This window comes from Phyllostomus discolor, chromosome 5, assembly GCF_004126475.2.
Source record: "Phyllostomus discolor isolate MPI-MPIP mPhyDis1 chromosome 5, mPhyDis1.pri.v3, whole genome shotgun sequence".
NCBI classification, from domain to species: Eukaryota; Metazoa; Chordata; class Mammalia; order Chiroptera; family Phyllostomidae; genus Phyllostomus; species Phyllostomus discolor.
This window is the reverse complement of record NC_040907.2, coordinates 48,212,870-48,230,522: the sequence shown is the minus strand read 5'-3', so window position 1 is coordinate 48,230,522 and position 17,653 is coordinate 48,212,870. Positions and strand designations below refer to the sequence as shown.

Here is a 17,653-nt window from a genome sequence, read left to right as displayed (position 1 = left end):
ATCCCATTCTTACCAAAGATTATAACTAAGTAGGAGGTATGACTCACAGAAATAGTTTCCCTCATAAAAATTTCACCCATTGAATAAAATTTAAAATATTGCCTAAGCAATAATAAATAAAACTGAGGCTTTTGGAGTTGTATGCTGTTCTTCATGCTATGAACAATAAAATAAAAAATTCATAGGTTATCCAAAATTTTCACCACCAAGCTGCCTCACAATGATAATTTTGTACAAAATAGCTTAACTTTTTATTGAATATTAACAATTACAAAGATCTATAAACATTGACTTTATCCTTCAGAAAGGTAAAGTGCAAAGTCATAACAATTACTTTACATATTGAGTTGTGAATGTGTTAGGCTGGGAGTAACAAAAAACCTAATAAATAGTGGAAGAAACAGTTAAGGGTTTTATTTTTCCAATGGAATAATAAGACTGGAGGCAGGCAATGCAGAGCTGATAGATGTACTCCAAGATGTCATCAAGGATCCAAGCAACATCTGTTTTTCTGCTTCATCATTCTATGTGCATGGTTTTTTCCCTCATGCTTGCAAGATGGCTGCTCCCCACAAATCAGGGCATCCTGCCCTACTGAGAAAGAAGAGGTAAGGGTCAAGGACAAGAACCTTCTCCTTGAAAAGCTTTCCTTTTTTATTCAAGAAAGTATCCATTCCCCATTAATCACCATCTAACCTTAGCAATATGGGCCACTTTCTGCTTCAAGAGAGACTGGAAAGTAGAATGATTTGCCTTCCAACTTGTATAGCAGAAGAAGATAAAAGAGAAAATGGTGAATGGATACTAATGAACAATCTACAGTATCACTACACCTCCACTACAATTAAATTAAGTGCTATCACATTAGCATCATCACCATTGTCATTGTCACTATCAGCATTAAAGTATTTGTTTCCCAAATTGTGCTATGTTGTATCCATATAGCTGGGTAGTCCTTATTAAATCATGACCTTTCTAACTATTGAAATTTCTCAACACATCAACATATTATAATAATTTCAAACTAAAAATATTAGTTCCCTGGAGGTCTTTCTTATGAATAATACTTAATTACATAGATATATCAAGAAATTCCCCTAACATGTCAAGTAATACCTACTAATCAAAAGTTTCACTAAATCAGAATGCTGCAAATAATCTTAGAGGTTATCATAATTCAAAGTTTTATTTTATATCCAGAGATCTACGGAGGGAATGTCATCTACCCACTTAGTGGCATAGCAGAACTGAAACTCAAAATTCTGATTCCCATTACTCAGTTATTCAATAGCAAAAGAGTAACCCTGAAAAGAAAATCCCTTCAATATTTTTAAAGATGTAAAAGCACTAGAAAAAATTATTTCTTTTTGTCCCCACTTTTCTGCATTGAGTTTTTTACTCTAGTATACATTATGGCACTTCAAGTCATTTCAGGGTCTTACTTCTCATCTGAGGAGTTGTAGTAGTCACAGGGAGCTCTATGGGAGCTTCCTCTAAGTATGTATCAGCAGCTCCCTTTAAAGTAATCTTAACTACTTTAACAAACATTGGACTGACTTCCTGATCTCTGAATTCAGAAATATTTATCATTCTGTGCTCTTAAATTATTTGGATCCATAATATAAGAAAAACATGAATGTGGTTTTTCTTCTTATCCTCATAAATTCACCAGTAAATACATCAACTGCTACTATAAACTTTGTTCTTTGAGCCCCTAACATTTTGTGTGGGTGAAATTAGGTTTCAATGACCACCAGGGAGAAACCTTACTAGAGAAAGGGAGAATTATCTCGAAGAAAAAATATTTATCCAAGATGATGACAGCAGACAGGAGCAGATGACAAACAATCTTTCTAAGAAATCCTAAGGTGTGTGTATGTGTGTTTAGGGGGAGAGAGAAGTATCATGTGCTTAGTTGCCTGTTTCTATCTCCCACAATCTGTTTTAACAACTGTCAAAGGAATGTTATTTACCCACTCAGTGGCATAGCTGGTCCTGCTCTATCCTTCTCATCTAACGGCTCTCTAGAACCTGCAGGAAAACAAATTTAGCACACTAGTGTGCTGTGCCAGGACAACTGCCACAGTTATCCTTAAGGGAGAGTCCGGCTATTGAATGGGGCATTATCCTTATTTCATTTTTCCTAGCAAAGACTATTCAGAGACATCACATGGTACAAATAACACAAAAACAATATTTGGTGGTCATCCCTAAGAGTTCATAAACCTTCAAGATTGTATGTAAATTTTTGAATTTATGTTTACTTTTCTGGTCCATATGTTCATCCGACTTTCAAATGTACCTATTTTTTTAAATTCTCACCTGAGGATATGTTTTTATTGACTTGAGAGAGAGAGAGAGAGATCAATGTGAAAGAGAAACATCGATTGTTTCCTCTCATACGTAGCTGATCAAGGCTCAAACCTGAAATCTAGGCATGTGCCCTGTCCCTGCAACCTTTGGTTGTATGGGATGATGCTCCAACCAACTGCACCACCTGGCCAGAGCTCAGACATGCCTATTTTTTAAAGAGTACCATCATGCTGTCCCAGTTGTTAGTGTTTTTTTTTTTAATTAGAAAAGGGAACTGAGAAATCATGCCTCAATATAAAATTTTAATGTTTTCTAAAAAGAAAGTGATCCTGATTTTTTAAAGAAAATATAACATTATGAACTAAGAATTCAACATAAGCAAGCCTTGATATTATTGAACTGAAGGCACTTAGGCTCCTTTATGGCCTTCAAGGTATTAGTTTTCCTAAATATCAAGCAATAGGATTGAAATAGGTAATCTCTAAGTTCACTTTCAGTTCTAAAAATGCCATAATTCTGTGGATCGGCACTGTAATATAAACCAGAAGATCCAGAGGCAGAATCCTGGTATCTTCTCATTAATCCACTCAAAATATCAGCAAGCTGCTTGTGCAAATAATGTCATTTATTTTCTCTAGAGTTTAAAGTGTCCATCTGATAAAGGATATTTTTAGCATTCTCCAGATATGTCAACATATAAAAGCTACTATTTTTCAAATGCTTTAAGACAACTGGGAGAAAAATATTTGATAGAGAAAATATCACACACATAGGTTTTTGTCTTAAATTCTGCTCATAAGGTGTGACTTAACATTCACTTATCCAATTATATTAAGATTAACTTAAATCAGATATGTATCTGTTTTTTAAACTGAGGTTTAGACTATGAACAAATACATATTACTGGAAAACACAATCCAGTTATATGGATGGAGAATGTGATGACTAAGGAATTCAACTAGAGTGTTTTTACAAAGAATATATTTCGAGTCCAGCCAAGAAGGCATACTCATCTCTCCGGGTCTCTTCCCACTTAGTACACCTATAAACCCTATAAATAACACAGGAGGCAATCAAAGGAAGACTCAAAATGGTGAGAAGAAAGAGAGTGAGTGGTTGGTGACCCTCAAATTTGAGGAACAAAAGAGCAGTAAACCTACTTTTTGGTAAGCAACCTACTGGTTGCCTCATGACCCCCTACCCAACAGCAGGTTGCTTACCAAAGCCAGTGTCTCCAACCCCCATCCTAGCAATAGATGACACAGGTTCCTCTCCTGTGTCTAACTGGGGTCCAGCCAATAACACCATATGGCCTCACAGCACCAGCAGGGGGAATCCTGCCACAACAAGCTCCAGGCCCAGAAATCCCTCACCTGCAGGCCAAGAAATCCCTTCCGTCCCCTAGAAGCACCAGCAGGCCTGGGTGGAGAGGTTCCTTCTACCCCCTCCAGTGGCATCAGCAGGGTTCAGTGGGAGCCCCAGAAGCACCAGACAAGATAGGCAGACTCACACATCAGCACAAAACCTCTGGAAATTTAAATTCGCATTGAAACCACAATGTACAAAAAGTAATCTAGGACCTGTGTGCTAAACCTAAACAAGGTGACTGCTAAGGTATAAGGTTTAAATAGGACCCAGAGCCTCCTAACATTGGTGCAAAGTGTCCAGGATACCATCACAGCTTAACTGAGAAAAGACAATCAGTTGACACCAACACTGAAGTGACTCAGATGTTAGAATTATCTGGCAGGGGTTTTAAAGCTTCCATTATAAAAATGCTTCAACAAGCAAACTCAAAGTCTCTGGAAACAATTGGGAAAAAAAATAGAAAACTCAGCAAAGATGTGTAAGTTCTAAAAAGGATCAAATGGCAATTACAGAACCAAAAAAAATACAATAACCAAAATAAAACACTAACTGGATGGGCTCAATAGTGGGGATGATCGAGGATAGAATCAGTGAATTTGAGAGCAGATCAATAGAATTATTCCAATGTGAACAGAAACAAATTAGACAAAATTTTTTAAAAGATGAACAGAGCCCTGACTGGTGTGGCTGATTGGTTGAATATCATCCTACAAAGCAAAAGGTCGCCGGTTTGATTCCTGGCCAGGGCACATGCCTAGCTCATGGTTCAGTTCCTGGTCAGGGCATGTACAAGAGACAACCAATTGATGTTTCTCTCTCACATCGATGTTTCTCTCCCTTTCTTTCTCCCTCACTTTCCCTCTCTCTAAAAATAAATAAATAAAACCATTTTAGAAAATGATGAGCAGAAGCTCAGGATGCTGTAGGACAATAAAAAAAGGGCCAACATTCACATCATCAGAGTCCCAAAAAGAGATGAGAACAGTGGAGCTAAAAGGGTATTTGAAGAAATAACACCAGGAAACCTTCCAAAATCGGAAGGGAAAAAACCCACAAACCAAGTAGATTCAAGAAACTGATCGAACCCCAAATAGAATGCATCCTATGAAATATATATTGAGACACACCATTCCCAAGCTTCTAAAAAAAATGAATGACAGAGAAGATAATCTTAAAACCAGCCAGAGAGAAATGGCACATTGCCTTTAGCAGAGCATCAACTCCACAGACAATGGTTTTCTCATCAGAAAGCATGGAGGCCTGAAGGAAATAACACATGTGTGAAGTGCTGAAAGGAAAGAACAATCAACCACAAATTCCTTCCCGAAGTGCAGTGTCTAAAGCATATTCAGTGAATAAATCAAAAAATATAACACCGTCTTATACCCAACACAACAGCATTTAAAAAAGAAAGGAGAATAAATAGGCCTAAATATATATGGTTATATCCAGAGCAACCATTGAGAAAAGTATACCAAGAGATACACTTAAAACACTAGAAATAAATCAAAATGGAATCCTATAAAATGTTCAAGTAAGTCACAGGAAGTCAGAAAAGAGAAATAAAGGAATAAGAAACAGAAGAAACAGAGAGAAAGCAGTAAAATGGCAGACCTAAACTCCAACATAATGCAGATCACTCATACGTTGCTCCTGGGAATGTAAAATGGTGCAGTCACTCTGGAAGAAAGCTGGGCAATTTCTTATAAAACTAAGTATGTAATTACCATAGGACCTGACAATCATACCCTTGGGCAATTTAACCCAAAGAAATGAAGACTTACATCCATGCAAACACCTGTGCACAAAAGTGCACAGAGCTTTACTCATAATAGTCAAATGTCCTTCATTGGATGAATGCCTAAACTATATGTGGGACATCCATACCATGGGACAGCACTCAGCAATAAGAAGGAACAAATTATTGACACATACAACAACGTGGGTGAATCTCTGGGGAACAATGGTGAGTAGGGGGAAAAACAATCTCAAAGTTTGCATAATTTATGATTCCATTTATACAACATTTTTGAAATGACAAAATTATAGAGAAGGTTGTCAGAGGTTAGGAATGAAGCCAGGGAGTGGGAGGCAGATGGGTGTCATTATTAAAGAGGCAGCACAAGGGATTCCAGAGTAATGGAATGATTCTGCATCTTGATTTTGGTGGCAAATACACAAACCTACACGTGTGGTAAAATTGCATTGAACTAAACACATACACACAACTGGTAGAATCTGAATGAGATCTGCAGATTATATCAATGTCAATTTCCTGGTTGTGATATCCTATTACAGTTTGTCAAGATATTACTCTTGGGGAAAACTGAATAAAGGATACACAGGGTCTCTGTATGATTTCTTACAATGCATATAAATCTACAATGACTTCAAAATAAAAAGTTAATTAAAAAAGCACTGGGTAAAAATTGTGGGAGAGTGAAAAGTTTTTCATATAGTCTCAAAGTGTCACTTCACATAGTATTTATTAACCTCAAAATAAAAAAAGAAAAAGAAAAGGAGAAATTTGGTAGGTATCACCTTTCAAGTTATACAACTTAGTCATCAAAAATGAGATAAAGAGACTTTCCTGCAGTGATGCAATAGGAAGCACACCTCACCTAAGTAGGGGAATTTTTGCTAAAAATGTTTAACCTTAACCTAGTCAAGTAACTAAACCACTAGACAAATTCAGACTGTGAGACACTCTGTAAGGCAAATGAATGCCCTGAACTCAATACAAATATTAATGTCACATAAGGAGAAAAAAGACAAGGGACTCATATAAATTTTTTTTAAATGTGAAAATATTGTGGAGGGGAAAAGAAAGTAACTGAAAAGAATCAATTCTCAGTGTATATAGCCCGAGAGACATCTTATTCCACTAGCGTGGCAGGGCAGGCTGAGTTAATGTGGACTGAACTCCTTCTGCCAACACAGAGATACTTACATTTTTAAGAGACTAGAAAAAGTGAAATAGATTAAATAGTTGAGATTGAAGAAAAAAGAAAGGTAATCTGTAAGTATTAGAACAGAAAGAAAACAAATACCACAAGAGAGATAAATTGGTAATACATAAATCCAAAGTGATACAGAATTTAAACACAGGCATTTATGCACAGAGACTGTAGATTTCATGTGTTCGGGGACAGGTCGCTTGGTTTGGGGCCCATGAAAGGAAGGTAACTGGAGCAGAGTCCTCTGCAAAAAGGAGAACCCTAGAAGAGTTAACCCCTTAGTTTAAGGAGGACTAGAAGCCTGGCCTAGAAGTAGCAAGAAAGCCTGTCTCTTCCTGGAGCTCTGGATAGAAGGATAAAATTATTCCTTGAATTAAATCTCTTGACTAGACACAAGGCACACACACAGTTTGAATTCACATCACCTGCAGAGCACAGAAATCTCGAGGCAATAAACAAATGTGAAAGCTAAACTTAAGGATGTTAACTAGACCTTATGTGGTGATCACAATATATATAAATATCAAATCATATGGTGTACACCTGAAACTATATGTCAGTTATAACTCAATTTAAAAATTTTTATAAGCTTATCATAAACCAGCAAAACCCTTAAGATGTTCTATAGAAGCAAAAATAAAAATAAAAAACAAAAAAACCCTACAAGGAAACTTTCAAGAAGTAGGGAAAATATGACTACCACAGAGAAAAACCAAAAGCAAAAACCTGGTTTAAGATGAGCTCATAATCCAAATAACAAAACACAGGAGGGAATAATCCACTTTGAAATGGATATACAGTTCTGGAGGAGCCAGCAGATGCAACCACTGGGATGAGTAACTCCCAGAAGAATTTAAGTAAAAAAAAAAAAAAAAAAACCCTAAACTATAAAATAAATTCAGGTAAAATTATTAAAGAGATAAAATAAGAATATAACCCATATTAAAACACAGAAAACCTAAAGAAAAAAATACAGGCAGCTATGTAGGAAAAGGCATCAAATAGAATTTCTAAAAATTTAAAAAAATCATAGTTTAATGGGAAATTTTAATAATAGGACATCAATAAAAAAAGAATTAGCTAGAAAATAGGCCTGAATAATTACCCAAATTCTACTTTAAAATTTTAAAGGAACCTACTTGTCCTATAATCAATAACATTCCCACACCTTCTCCAAACTCTATTGCTCAAGTTTCCTTAGAAAGAGCAATGAAATTTTATGCTATAATAATAAAAGATAAATCCAAATTACTAATCGTTAAATCTGATTCAAAACCACAACATGTGTTTCTTGCTCCATAATCAAAATCAGCCAATAAGATATTAAGAACAACCTGAGACTCTATTCCTTCACAATTTTAAATTGTCAGTTTGTAACCCAAAATGAAAATGTCAGTTTTATGTATAATATTTTTATCAAGCATGAATCCTTACTTCAGCATATCATTATTATTAAATACCTGTCTCTAGGCAGGCAAAGGACTTCCAAATCAGAAAACCATACGACTGATTTCTTACTCCTTAAGTAAAAACTCTGTTTAAAAGAAACAAGTATGCCCAAGTGGGTACCTCTAGAGACATTTAAAATAATTCATCTTTGCAAAATATCTCAAGTTAGAAATAAACTGAAAAACAAGTCAGCTGAGAAAAAAATACAAGAGACACATTGTAAAAACATTTAGCTCACAATTTTAATAAGGAAGAGAAGGATGAGCCAAAGTAGGTTTACAATTGTAATACACATAAATAATGCAATAATTAATAAACACAAATTCAAGAATCAACTCTGTGTTTCACATACTCAGAATTTTTGCCTACCCTGGTAACAAGATATGAAGATATAATAAAATAAATAGCCTCATTGTATCAATTGTGCCATCTCGACAATTCCAGTCTATTAAACAATTTTACTTATTTTTGGTAATTAGCATTCTGTTGTTTACAAAGAAAAATAACAGAAAACAGCCAGCAAATATGTTACCAGTCAAGTCCGACCAGCACTGATTTGAAGAGTTGAACAGACCATTGATATGCTGAAGACACATGTTGACATTAAGCAAGTTCCCCCCTTTTGGTAAAAGGAAAGCGAGGAAAGTGGATCATCCACTAAAAAGAAAAATCTGTATTTTTTAATGTGCCTTTTATTCTTGCAGTGTAGCCCTGGGCTTTCAAGTAGCTGGGAACCTCTGAATTTAAAAGATGGATGTGATTCAAAGAACAGTTATATCACATACAGATTTAAGACATGGAATGCATAGATTTACCATTTCTGTTTAGTGGCATCATATGCATGTGATGTAAACAACATACATGTAATATAAATTTAGGTGAGAATCTCAAAGTATTTCTTTAAAATTACTGCAGGCTTGTGTGCATATGCAGTATTATATATTATATATACTATATTGCATTTATATATAGTATATATACATGCATATTACTATACAGTATATTTATTACATATACTATTATATAGTACATATAATATAATATGGAGTGTATATACTATGATATAGTATATGTATATTACACTATAATTAACACATTATATTATTTATATACATATATTTGTCTTTAAAACTAACTACACAAGTATTTCTCTGTGCTCTTCTCTTTATACTCGTGTTTAAGCTATTGACTACGGTGGTTTTAGGTTTTGTTTGAAGTATGGCACATGGAGAGAGGATCTGTGAAAAAGGGAAGGAAGGAAGCAAAACAGGAAGATGGAAGAGGAGGGAAGGCAGGAAAGAAAAGGGGGGAAACTCTGCACACACACACACACACACACACACACACACACACTTCTAGTTTAGAAAGGGCCGAGCCCTGGACACAGTCCAGCACCCTTCCTCAAACAGAGACTGAGCTTCCCCAAAAGTTCCTTGGCAGAGACCCCATTATGTCACAGCTTGTGTGCGCCCCATTGGAGCCTCAGTAACCGGCATGCAGGACCATCCTGGGGCCAAAGCCCAGAAAACTCTTGGGTACCCCAGGCTCTCTCGAGCGCCTGCAGTCAATCCCTGGGCACCGCGCGCCAATTCATCACCCCTCCTGGGCGAGTCCCTCTGCCTTTCTCCATTCTACCTTGGCTCGCTCTCCTTCTCAGGGACTTACCAAAAGATCCAAGGACGCAGACAGGGGCAGAGAACCAGGGGGCGAAGAGAAAGAGCCTGTTGGCGGATTTACTGATACTACAAGGGGCAACCGCGTGGCGGTCAAGACCATGGTGCCTGCCGAGCCGCATCCTCCCCTCGACCCCATCAGCTCCACAGCACCCTATACTCTCCATTTCAGCCGCGATGTGCGAAGAAGTGAAGGAAGAAATAAACCCGCAGCCTCCTGGGCAGCCCTTACCTCAGGCTACCCTCTCGGAAGCCTCCCTCCTGCTGTTGGAGGCGCTGCTGGTGCACCGCTTTGGCCACCGCTCTCTGGGTGCCCGGGTTTCGGCCACGGCTCTGTCCGGCGCAGCTCTTTCGTGCAAGGAGATGAGCCTACCCTATTCCCAGGGGCACCAGAGCCAGGTAAAAGGACCGGCGCGCGCGTCTCTCGTGGAGCCCAGTGGGCAAGGGGGAGCCCGCAGCCGCCAAGGCGAGGCCGAGACACCAGGAAAAGGGAGCACAAGCCGGGGGCGGCTGCAGAGTGGGCGCGAGGACCTGCCAGCGTCCAGGATCCCAGCCTGGGCAGTACGGGTGGCCGCTACGCACCCCTGAGCTCCTCTCTCCTCGACTGCTCCCCAACTGCCTCTCTGTACCCCCACTGCTCCCTTCCCCCCACCCCCCGGAAGAGACAGCTCGCTGGTGGCACTTGGGCTGCCTCTCTGCACTCCTCAGACCGGTGCGGGGGAATAACAATGTGATCGTATTGCAAGGACTGGATGATGTGTAGTAGATAGCAACTGCTGAGGCCACCACCTGTCAATTCTAAGGAACAAGACACACCATCCCCAGCCGGCTGGCCCTCTGAGTGCCCACCTCGCTTGTTTTCCTCCACTACCTACCTCACCGACCTCTTGCAGTACTCTGCAGGCATGATACCAAGGGAGTTTTGCAAAATAACCTTCACTTTCAACCGGGAGCTCACAGCATCTCCCTTCCCACCAGAGCTGAAGGATTACGCACTGCCCTGCGTGCCTATCCAAAGCCGGATACCGAAAATCCTGGTTGGAACCCCAAACTCATCACCCCACCCGCCCGCATTCATAATCCCAGCGGCGGTCTGCCACTACGCACCCTCCCCCTGCCACCGGCGCCTGCTGCGATTCGCGTCCATCCGTGGAACATGTCAGTCACTGGCTCTTCATCTGCCATGAATACAGTACTAGAAGCTCGGCAGCCACGGGTTGCACAAAGGAGAAGGGAGGACCTTAGAACTCCGGGTAGAGGAAGGCAAAGGAGCGAGCGGGGCAAATTATGTGGAAAGAGCTAGTGTGAGCGTGTGAGCCCGCTGCTCTCCTGTTGCACAAAGGAGCTCCAGAGCGATAAGCGCAGTGCTACTGACCAATGGGGTCAGATCACCTTGGTGGAGATGCTCCATCAAGACACCGTGGGAATGGGTCCCACAACTTGGGAATTTGTGTGACCCAGCAACAGGCACCCGGGAGCCTTACTGCCCAGTTTCAAAGAAAGCAGGGAATGGAGGCTTGCTATTGGGATGAGGGGGCGGGGCGGGGGTTGGGGACGGATGTAAAAAGGTTTCCTTTTCCCCAGATGTTCAGCCCTTTTCAGTCAGAGAAAAAGAAAAGAAAGCTGACAAGAAAACAGAAAGATGCAGTGACTGCTTATACAACTATCCAGAGACCAGAAAGACTTTAATAGGTAAAACGGGCCTATTTTTTCAATTTACTCCAAAAAATTATGGCGCACCTATTTTGCACTAAGCACAATACACTATGCCAGATGCTGGGGCACAGTCCCTGAGCCCAATGAGCCCACAGCCTAGTGGGAGAAGCAACTGGGAAAAGCCCAAAACGGATAATACAACTATTACACAACAGAAACACATACCAATTCCATTAGTGGGAGGACTTTTCTCTAGTTGGAGGGGAAATGGGTCAGGTAATTAGATCACTTCTGAACTGTGTATCAGAAGGTAATGGGAGCTTGCCAAAGAAGTGGCAATAACCTTGTGTTACTCACTCATTAACCCAAACCACCTTTACCTACACACACTACGAACGTCACACCTGAGAGCTTACCAATTTAGCGGCTTCATGGACTCCTGCCCCGCTCTGTCTCCCGCTTGCGGCTTTGGAGGCAAGATTTTCAAACACCAGCCCTTCGAGTGTAGAGCACCCAATCCTGCTAAGCTCAGATGCTGCCTTCTTGGACCTGTTGTGTTTGTACCATCTACCTTTGAAACTGAGCCCAAAGCCAGAATTCATAAGATTGAGGCAGGGAACGTCTGGAAGGAAGCGAATGAATCCTGCAGTACCCTCATGATTCTGACACTCACTCTGTCTGTAAAATATGGCAATATAATCTCTTTTTCCTGAACTACAGTGAGGATTACTTAGTCAGACTTTTTAAATAGAAAGAGACCATTGCCCAAATAGAGTGTGGGAAGGGAACTTAAACTGTGATTCAATCTAAGAAACAAAGAACTACTTTGAGAGCCCCAGCATGCTCCCCTCTCTGAATATTAGAACTTGGAAATATTTTAATAATTACTAAAGCATCCAAGGTTACTACATCATCTTCAGGAAAAAATATGTTCAAAGGGTTCTTATTGCAAAAAAATAAATAAATGAAGGGACACCAGTATCAAGATGTCAGTTATTTAAATATCTTTCCCACTTCTCCCTAGAAATTTTATAAACAACAAAGACAATGGGGAAATGTCAAATGCCACTTTCAGCAAACTTATACAGATTTTATACACAAACTCCAAAGTACTTGTAAAGGTTGCTAAGAGCAGCTGAATTTGGACAGAAGTCGTATGGAAAAGACCCATGGAGGAGAATCAAAGGGAAACAGGACATCAGAAAGTACTAGCAAAAATGTGTTTCCTGGAAGTGAGGGGCTTACCATAATTGTTCTCACTAGGGAAAATTAAATTAAATGTACTCCCTAGCAGAACGAAATACAAAAGCAACCACATCTCTCAGAGAAGGCAGCAGGATCAGAAAAGGCACACAGAGATGGGGAGAAAGGGCACAGTTTCCAGGGGAGCTGGCCGCAGCATGTCTATAGCAGCAAAACTATAATCCTTGATGATGAGGTGATTACCATGATATGTAGAAACCTGCTTTTTTGTTTGTAAGAATGGGAGAGCACAGAGCTGATGGCAGATGGTCTCCTGAACCAGATTTACTTCAGAGACTCTGAAGGAGTCTACAGAAAACCCATAATTACTGGAAGAAGTCTGTGTTGGAGGCAGCAATAAAAATGCATCTGTAATCTATTGCTGCCTGGCAAACCACCCAAAACAATGGTTTAAGAATCTACCAATTACCTCCCTACAATGCAATGAAATGACATATTGGGATAGGCCCAACTGAGATTACTTATCTCTGCCCCATGTGATGTCAGCAGGTCTCATTCACATATTTGGGCCTCAGAAATGATGGCACGAACACCTGGGACCTCTTTTCAGGAAACTAACTTGGGCTTTCTCACATGGAGATAGAAGAATTCCCAGCAGCAAGAGGGAAGACAGGCTTCCATGTTCAAGCTCTTTGCAAGCTTCTGCATGTGTCTTTGCTAATATCCCATTGGCTAAAGCAAGTTCTACAGCTAAGTCTAGAGTCAATGTGGGAGGGGCTACACAAGAGTGAATACAGGGTGTCAGTTTTGGAAGACCATTCATATAAAAGCTACCACACAAACTAACAGCATTTTTACTGAGAGACCAGGAAAGCTATCTTAAACCCTCTGTTTCAGGAACTGTCTACAAAGACTGACCAGAACATAATTTATTGAGTAGTGAGTAGTAACAAAAAAGAAACAGACACAAAAAAGATACAAGTAACTGTAAGAAAAATTCAGAAAAGAAACATTAAAATGTACCAATAGATGAGGTGGAGGGCAAGTTGCCACAAAAGCAATGAAAATTGTGACACATATTTTCAACAAATACCAAAATCCAATAAAAATAGATAATATGTACATTGTATTTGCTGTTGCCAGGCAATATTCCAGCCACTTTACAAATACAGACTTAATAGATTCTTACCAACCATGTGTAACAGTGCAAAGATGAACACAAAGAAATTTTAAGATTTAAAAATAAATATGGCATCAAATAAAATGCAGAGTAGGGAAGAGAATAGGGTACATGGCAATTTATTATTGCTCATAACTAATTAATATGTCTTAAATAATAGAGGAATATGAACATAATATTTAATTATAAAGGTAGCTAGTAGAAAGCAAATATACACCTTAATGCACACCTTTCTAAGTATCAGAGAAACCATCAACACACAGAGACACAGGCAAACATACACATCACAAACATGTATCCAAGAATTGAAATAAATACATACTTTGTTATTTTTTAAAGGATCTTCAGGTTGAATTAAAAACAAAACTTAACACAAGTTATAATTTTAAAAAAATTTGGAATGGTTGAAAGCAAAAGGAAAATGAACGTTTTACCCAGATAATACCCATCTCTTCCCTCATACAAAAAGTAATAATAAGTAAAGAAGTGGAAGTTTGACCTTGATATCAGACAAATTGGGTTTGGGATAAGTAAGTATTTTGTGCAACAAAGGATGACACTTTATAGCACAAGAAGTAAAATTCACAATGAAGATGTAAAAGTTATGAATATTTATGAACTAGATGCATCATAGCAGCAACTTACATAAGCAGACAGTACAGGAGATAGAAAGAAACAGCTAGAAGGAAACCAAAAATAGAAGAATTTAACTCATCTCTCTCAGTCTAACTCTGGATATATCACACTCTATAACTCAAAACTAGAAATTGCATGTTCTTTTTTAAAGGCTAATATTTTATTCATGAAAAATGTCTATATATTAAACCATAAAGAAAACTTCAATAAAATCTAAAAAAAGCCATGAGCAAGGTTCTATAATCACAATACAATAAAACTAGAAATTAACAGAAAAGTTAGAACAAAAATTTCCCCACCAGGAAAATTATAAACAAAAAAACTCAAATAACTCTTGTGAAAAAATTATGTGATTTATATAAACTATTGATAAATAAAAATACTGCTTAGAATTTTGTGACACAGCATTAGCTTAATTAATTAAATAAGCACCAAAGGTAGAAAACACTATTAAATAAACAGAGAGAAAACAGAAGAAAAAAAACTAAATAATTTAGAAGACAAAATTAAGGACTTAAGAAAGGACAGTGATTAGAATCCACAAATAATCCTAAAAACTCTGATTTTTGAAATTATAAAAATAAATATCTAAATTAAGTTAATTAAGAAAAGGATATAAACATAAAATATAAGAAATGATAAAGTAGTTAAACATAGAAACAATGAATGTTAACATAATCCTAAAAACTATTTTAATCTACAATAAAGTCTCCATCATTTTTTATTTTGCTTCACTAAGAACAACATTTAATTTCTGCCTGGTAAGAATAATTAAATTACAAGAAATAAGATTTTATCAAGATGATGGAGATTAGGAGGGCTACAAACGATTGTAATAAAAAAGATGTACTGATTTCCCCCATTGAATATGTGTGCTCTACTGGAGGAAAATATATTTGAAAACCTAGGCAAAATGAATACTTTCAGTAGACAATATTATTTGCCAAAACTATTCCTGGAGAACATGGAAAATCCAAAGAGAAGAAAATGTAAAAACAGTCAATTTCCCAACAAATTACTAAGCCAATGATTTCCCCCGGGGAATTTTAACAAACTTTTAAAAAGTAGATAATTCTTGCCCTGAGCCATCATTGGATAATGATGCTCCAGTCACTTGGTTGGAGCATCATCCTCTACACCAAAAGTTGTGGGTTTGATCCCCAGTCAGGGAGTGTATGGGAGGCAGCCAATGGATGTTTCTCTCTCAAATAGATGTCTCTCTTTCTCCCTTTCCCTCTAAAATCAATAAACATGTCCTCAGGTAGGGATTAAAAAGTTTTGGCCCTGGCTGGCGTAGCTCAGGGGATTGAGTGCGGGCTGCGAACCAAAGCGTCGCAGGTTCAATTCCCAGTCAGGGCACATGCCTGGGTTGCAGGCCATGGCCTTCAGCAACCGCACATTAATGTTTCTCTTTCTCCCTCCCTTCCCTCTCTAAAAATAAATAAAATCTAAAAAAATAAATAGAAATAAAAATAGCATATTTTAAAAAAAAGAAAAAAAGTTTTTTAAAGAGTAGATAATTCTTATGATAACTAACCTACTAAAAAAAAACATAAAAAGAATGAATATTTCCAATTAAATTATATAAAGTAAATGGCATTGAAACCAAGACCTAAGAAAGTTTGCACATAAAGGAGAACTATAGACTCTCACTTATAAATACAGAACCTAAGAATAATTCAGCATTTGCAAATTTATTCAGGTAAATAATCATGTTAAGATCTAAAGATCATGACAACAAACTCAAAACTACCAACAACTGAACCTAAGAAACAAAAAACAACAGCAAACTAAGCAAACAACTAGAACAGGAACAGATTGACAGAGATAGAGATCACATGGAGTGTTTTAAGTGGGGAGGGAGACAAGAAAATGGGGGGAAAGGCACAGGGAATAAGAAGCATAAATGGTAAGTACAAAATAGACAGGGGGAGGTTAAGAATAGTAGAGGTAATGGAGAAGCCAAAGAACCTGTATGTACAACCCATGGACATGAACTAAGGTGGAGGAATAATGGTGGGAGGGGGTACAGAAGGTAATAAAGGGGAGAAAAAATGGGACAACTGTAATAGCATAATCAATAAAATGTTTTTTTAAAAAATCAAAAGATCTAAAGATCAAAAAGCATAGGATGATTTCTAGAGACATTTAATAGGCATTTGAAAAATTCAAAAGACATTCTTCATTTTTTTAAAAAAAACTCAATTATCTAGGAATATATGAATACTTCCTTAGCACAATAAAATACCTAGCTCAGCCTGAAAGCTATGTTTAATGATAGAACATTAAAAGGATTCCTGCTAAAGTCAGAGAAAGGACCATGATGGAACTATTACACCTATTTTTTAACATTATTCTTGGGTTTCAAGTCAGTGAAGAGAAGAAAAAAATTAAAGATTTAAACATTGAAATTAGGGTTATAAAACTGTCACTATAAATAGAAAATATGAGACTATATCTGGAAAGCCTAAATAAATCAATATATCAATATACAGAAAAATCCTGTTATATATAAAAATCACAACCAGTTAGACAACACAGTAAGTGGAATAGCTCATTTAGATTAGCAACAAAAAAGTAAATATATCTAAGACTATACTAAACAGGAAATGCATAAGATCTGTATACAGAAAACTTTGGTAAACTACTGAAGGACAAAAAACAAAGCTTGAACACATGAAAAGATATTCCATGTTTGAATAGGTAGATTCCACATCATAAAGGTAATGATTCTAAATGAATCTTTAAATATAAAGTTATGTCCCGAAGCAGTTTTTAAGCCAGAAAATTGATTCTAAATTCTATATAAAATAATAAGCTACTAAGAAAAGTTCTAAAAGAACAAAATGGGCAAACCCTTAAATCCAAAACAAGAGAAAGTCCATTGAAAATTTTAACTAAGTAAAAAGAAACTGCTGTATGGCAAAGAGAAAAAATAAAAACAAACATTCAACAAACACCATAATCAAGGTCAAAGGCAAAGGACAAACTAGTGTAATTTTTTTTAAAGTTTGGTAGCCTCTCCACCAGTGATAGATATACGAATAGATTCAAGTCCTATGGCAGGCAATTTAGCTACATAGATTAACATTAAATTACAAGTACACTCTAACCCACAAATCTTTTTTTTTGTTTTTTTTCCTCTAAAACTTCATTGAAATTTCTTCATATTCAATAGCTACTAAGTAAAACCCACATATGAAATAATATACATACAA

The 17,653-nt window shown here is 37.6% G+C and overlaps 1 protein-coding gene and 1 pseudogene across 2 annotated transcripts in view; both read right to left on the bottom strand.

Moving 5' to 3' along the window:
- The window catches only part of LOC114496970, a 58,195-nt pseudogene extending 48,313 nt beyond the window's left edge, over window positions 1-9,882 (bottom strand).
- PDE4B (phosphodiesterase 4B) overlaps window positions 1-10,782 on the bottom strand; it is a 530,477-nt gene extending 519,695 nt beyond the window's left edge. The window contains exon 1 of one of the 2 annotated variants that reach the window (XM_036026231.1): window positions 10,636-10,782. The gene's annotated coding sequence lies outside the window, so the exon portion shown is untranslated. Of the gene's footprint in view, window positions 1-9,992; window positions 10,319-10,635 lie in introns of those variants that run through there. The other variant, XM_028512530.2, reaches the window with a different exon arrangement.
- Window positions 10,783-17,653: the final 6,871 nt, after the last annotated feature.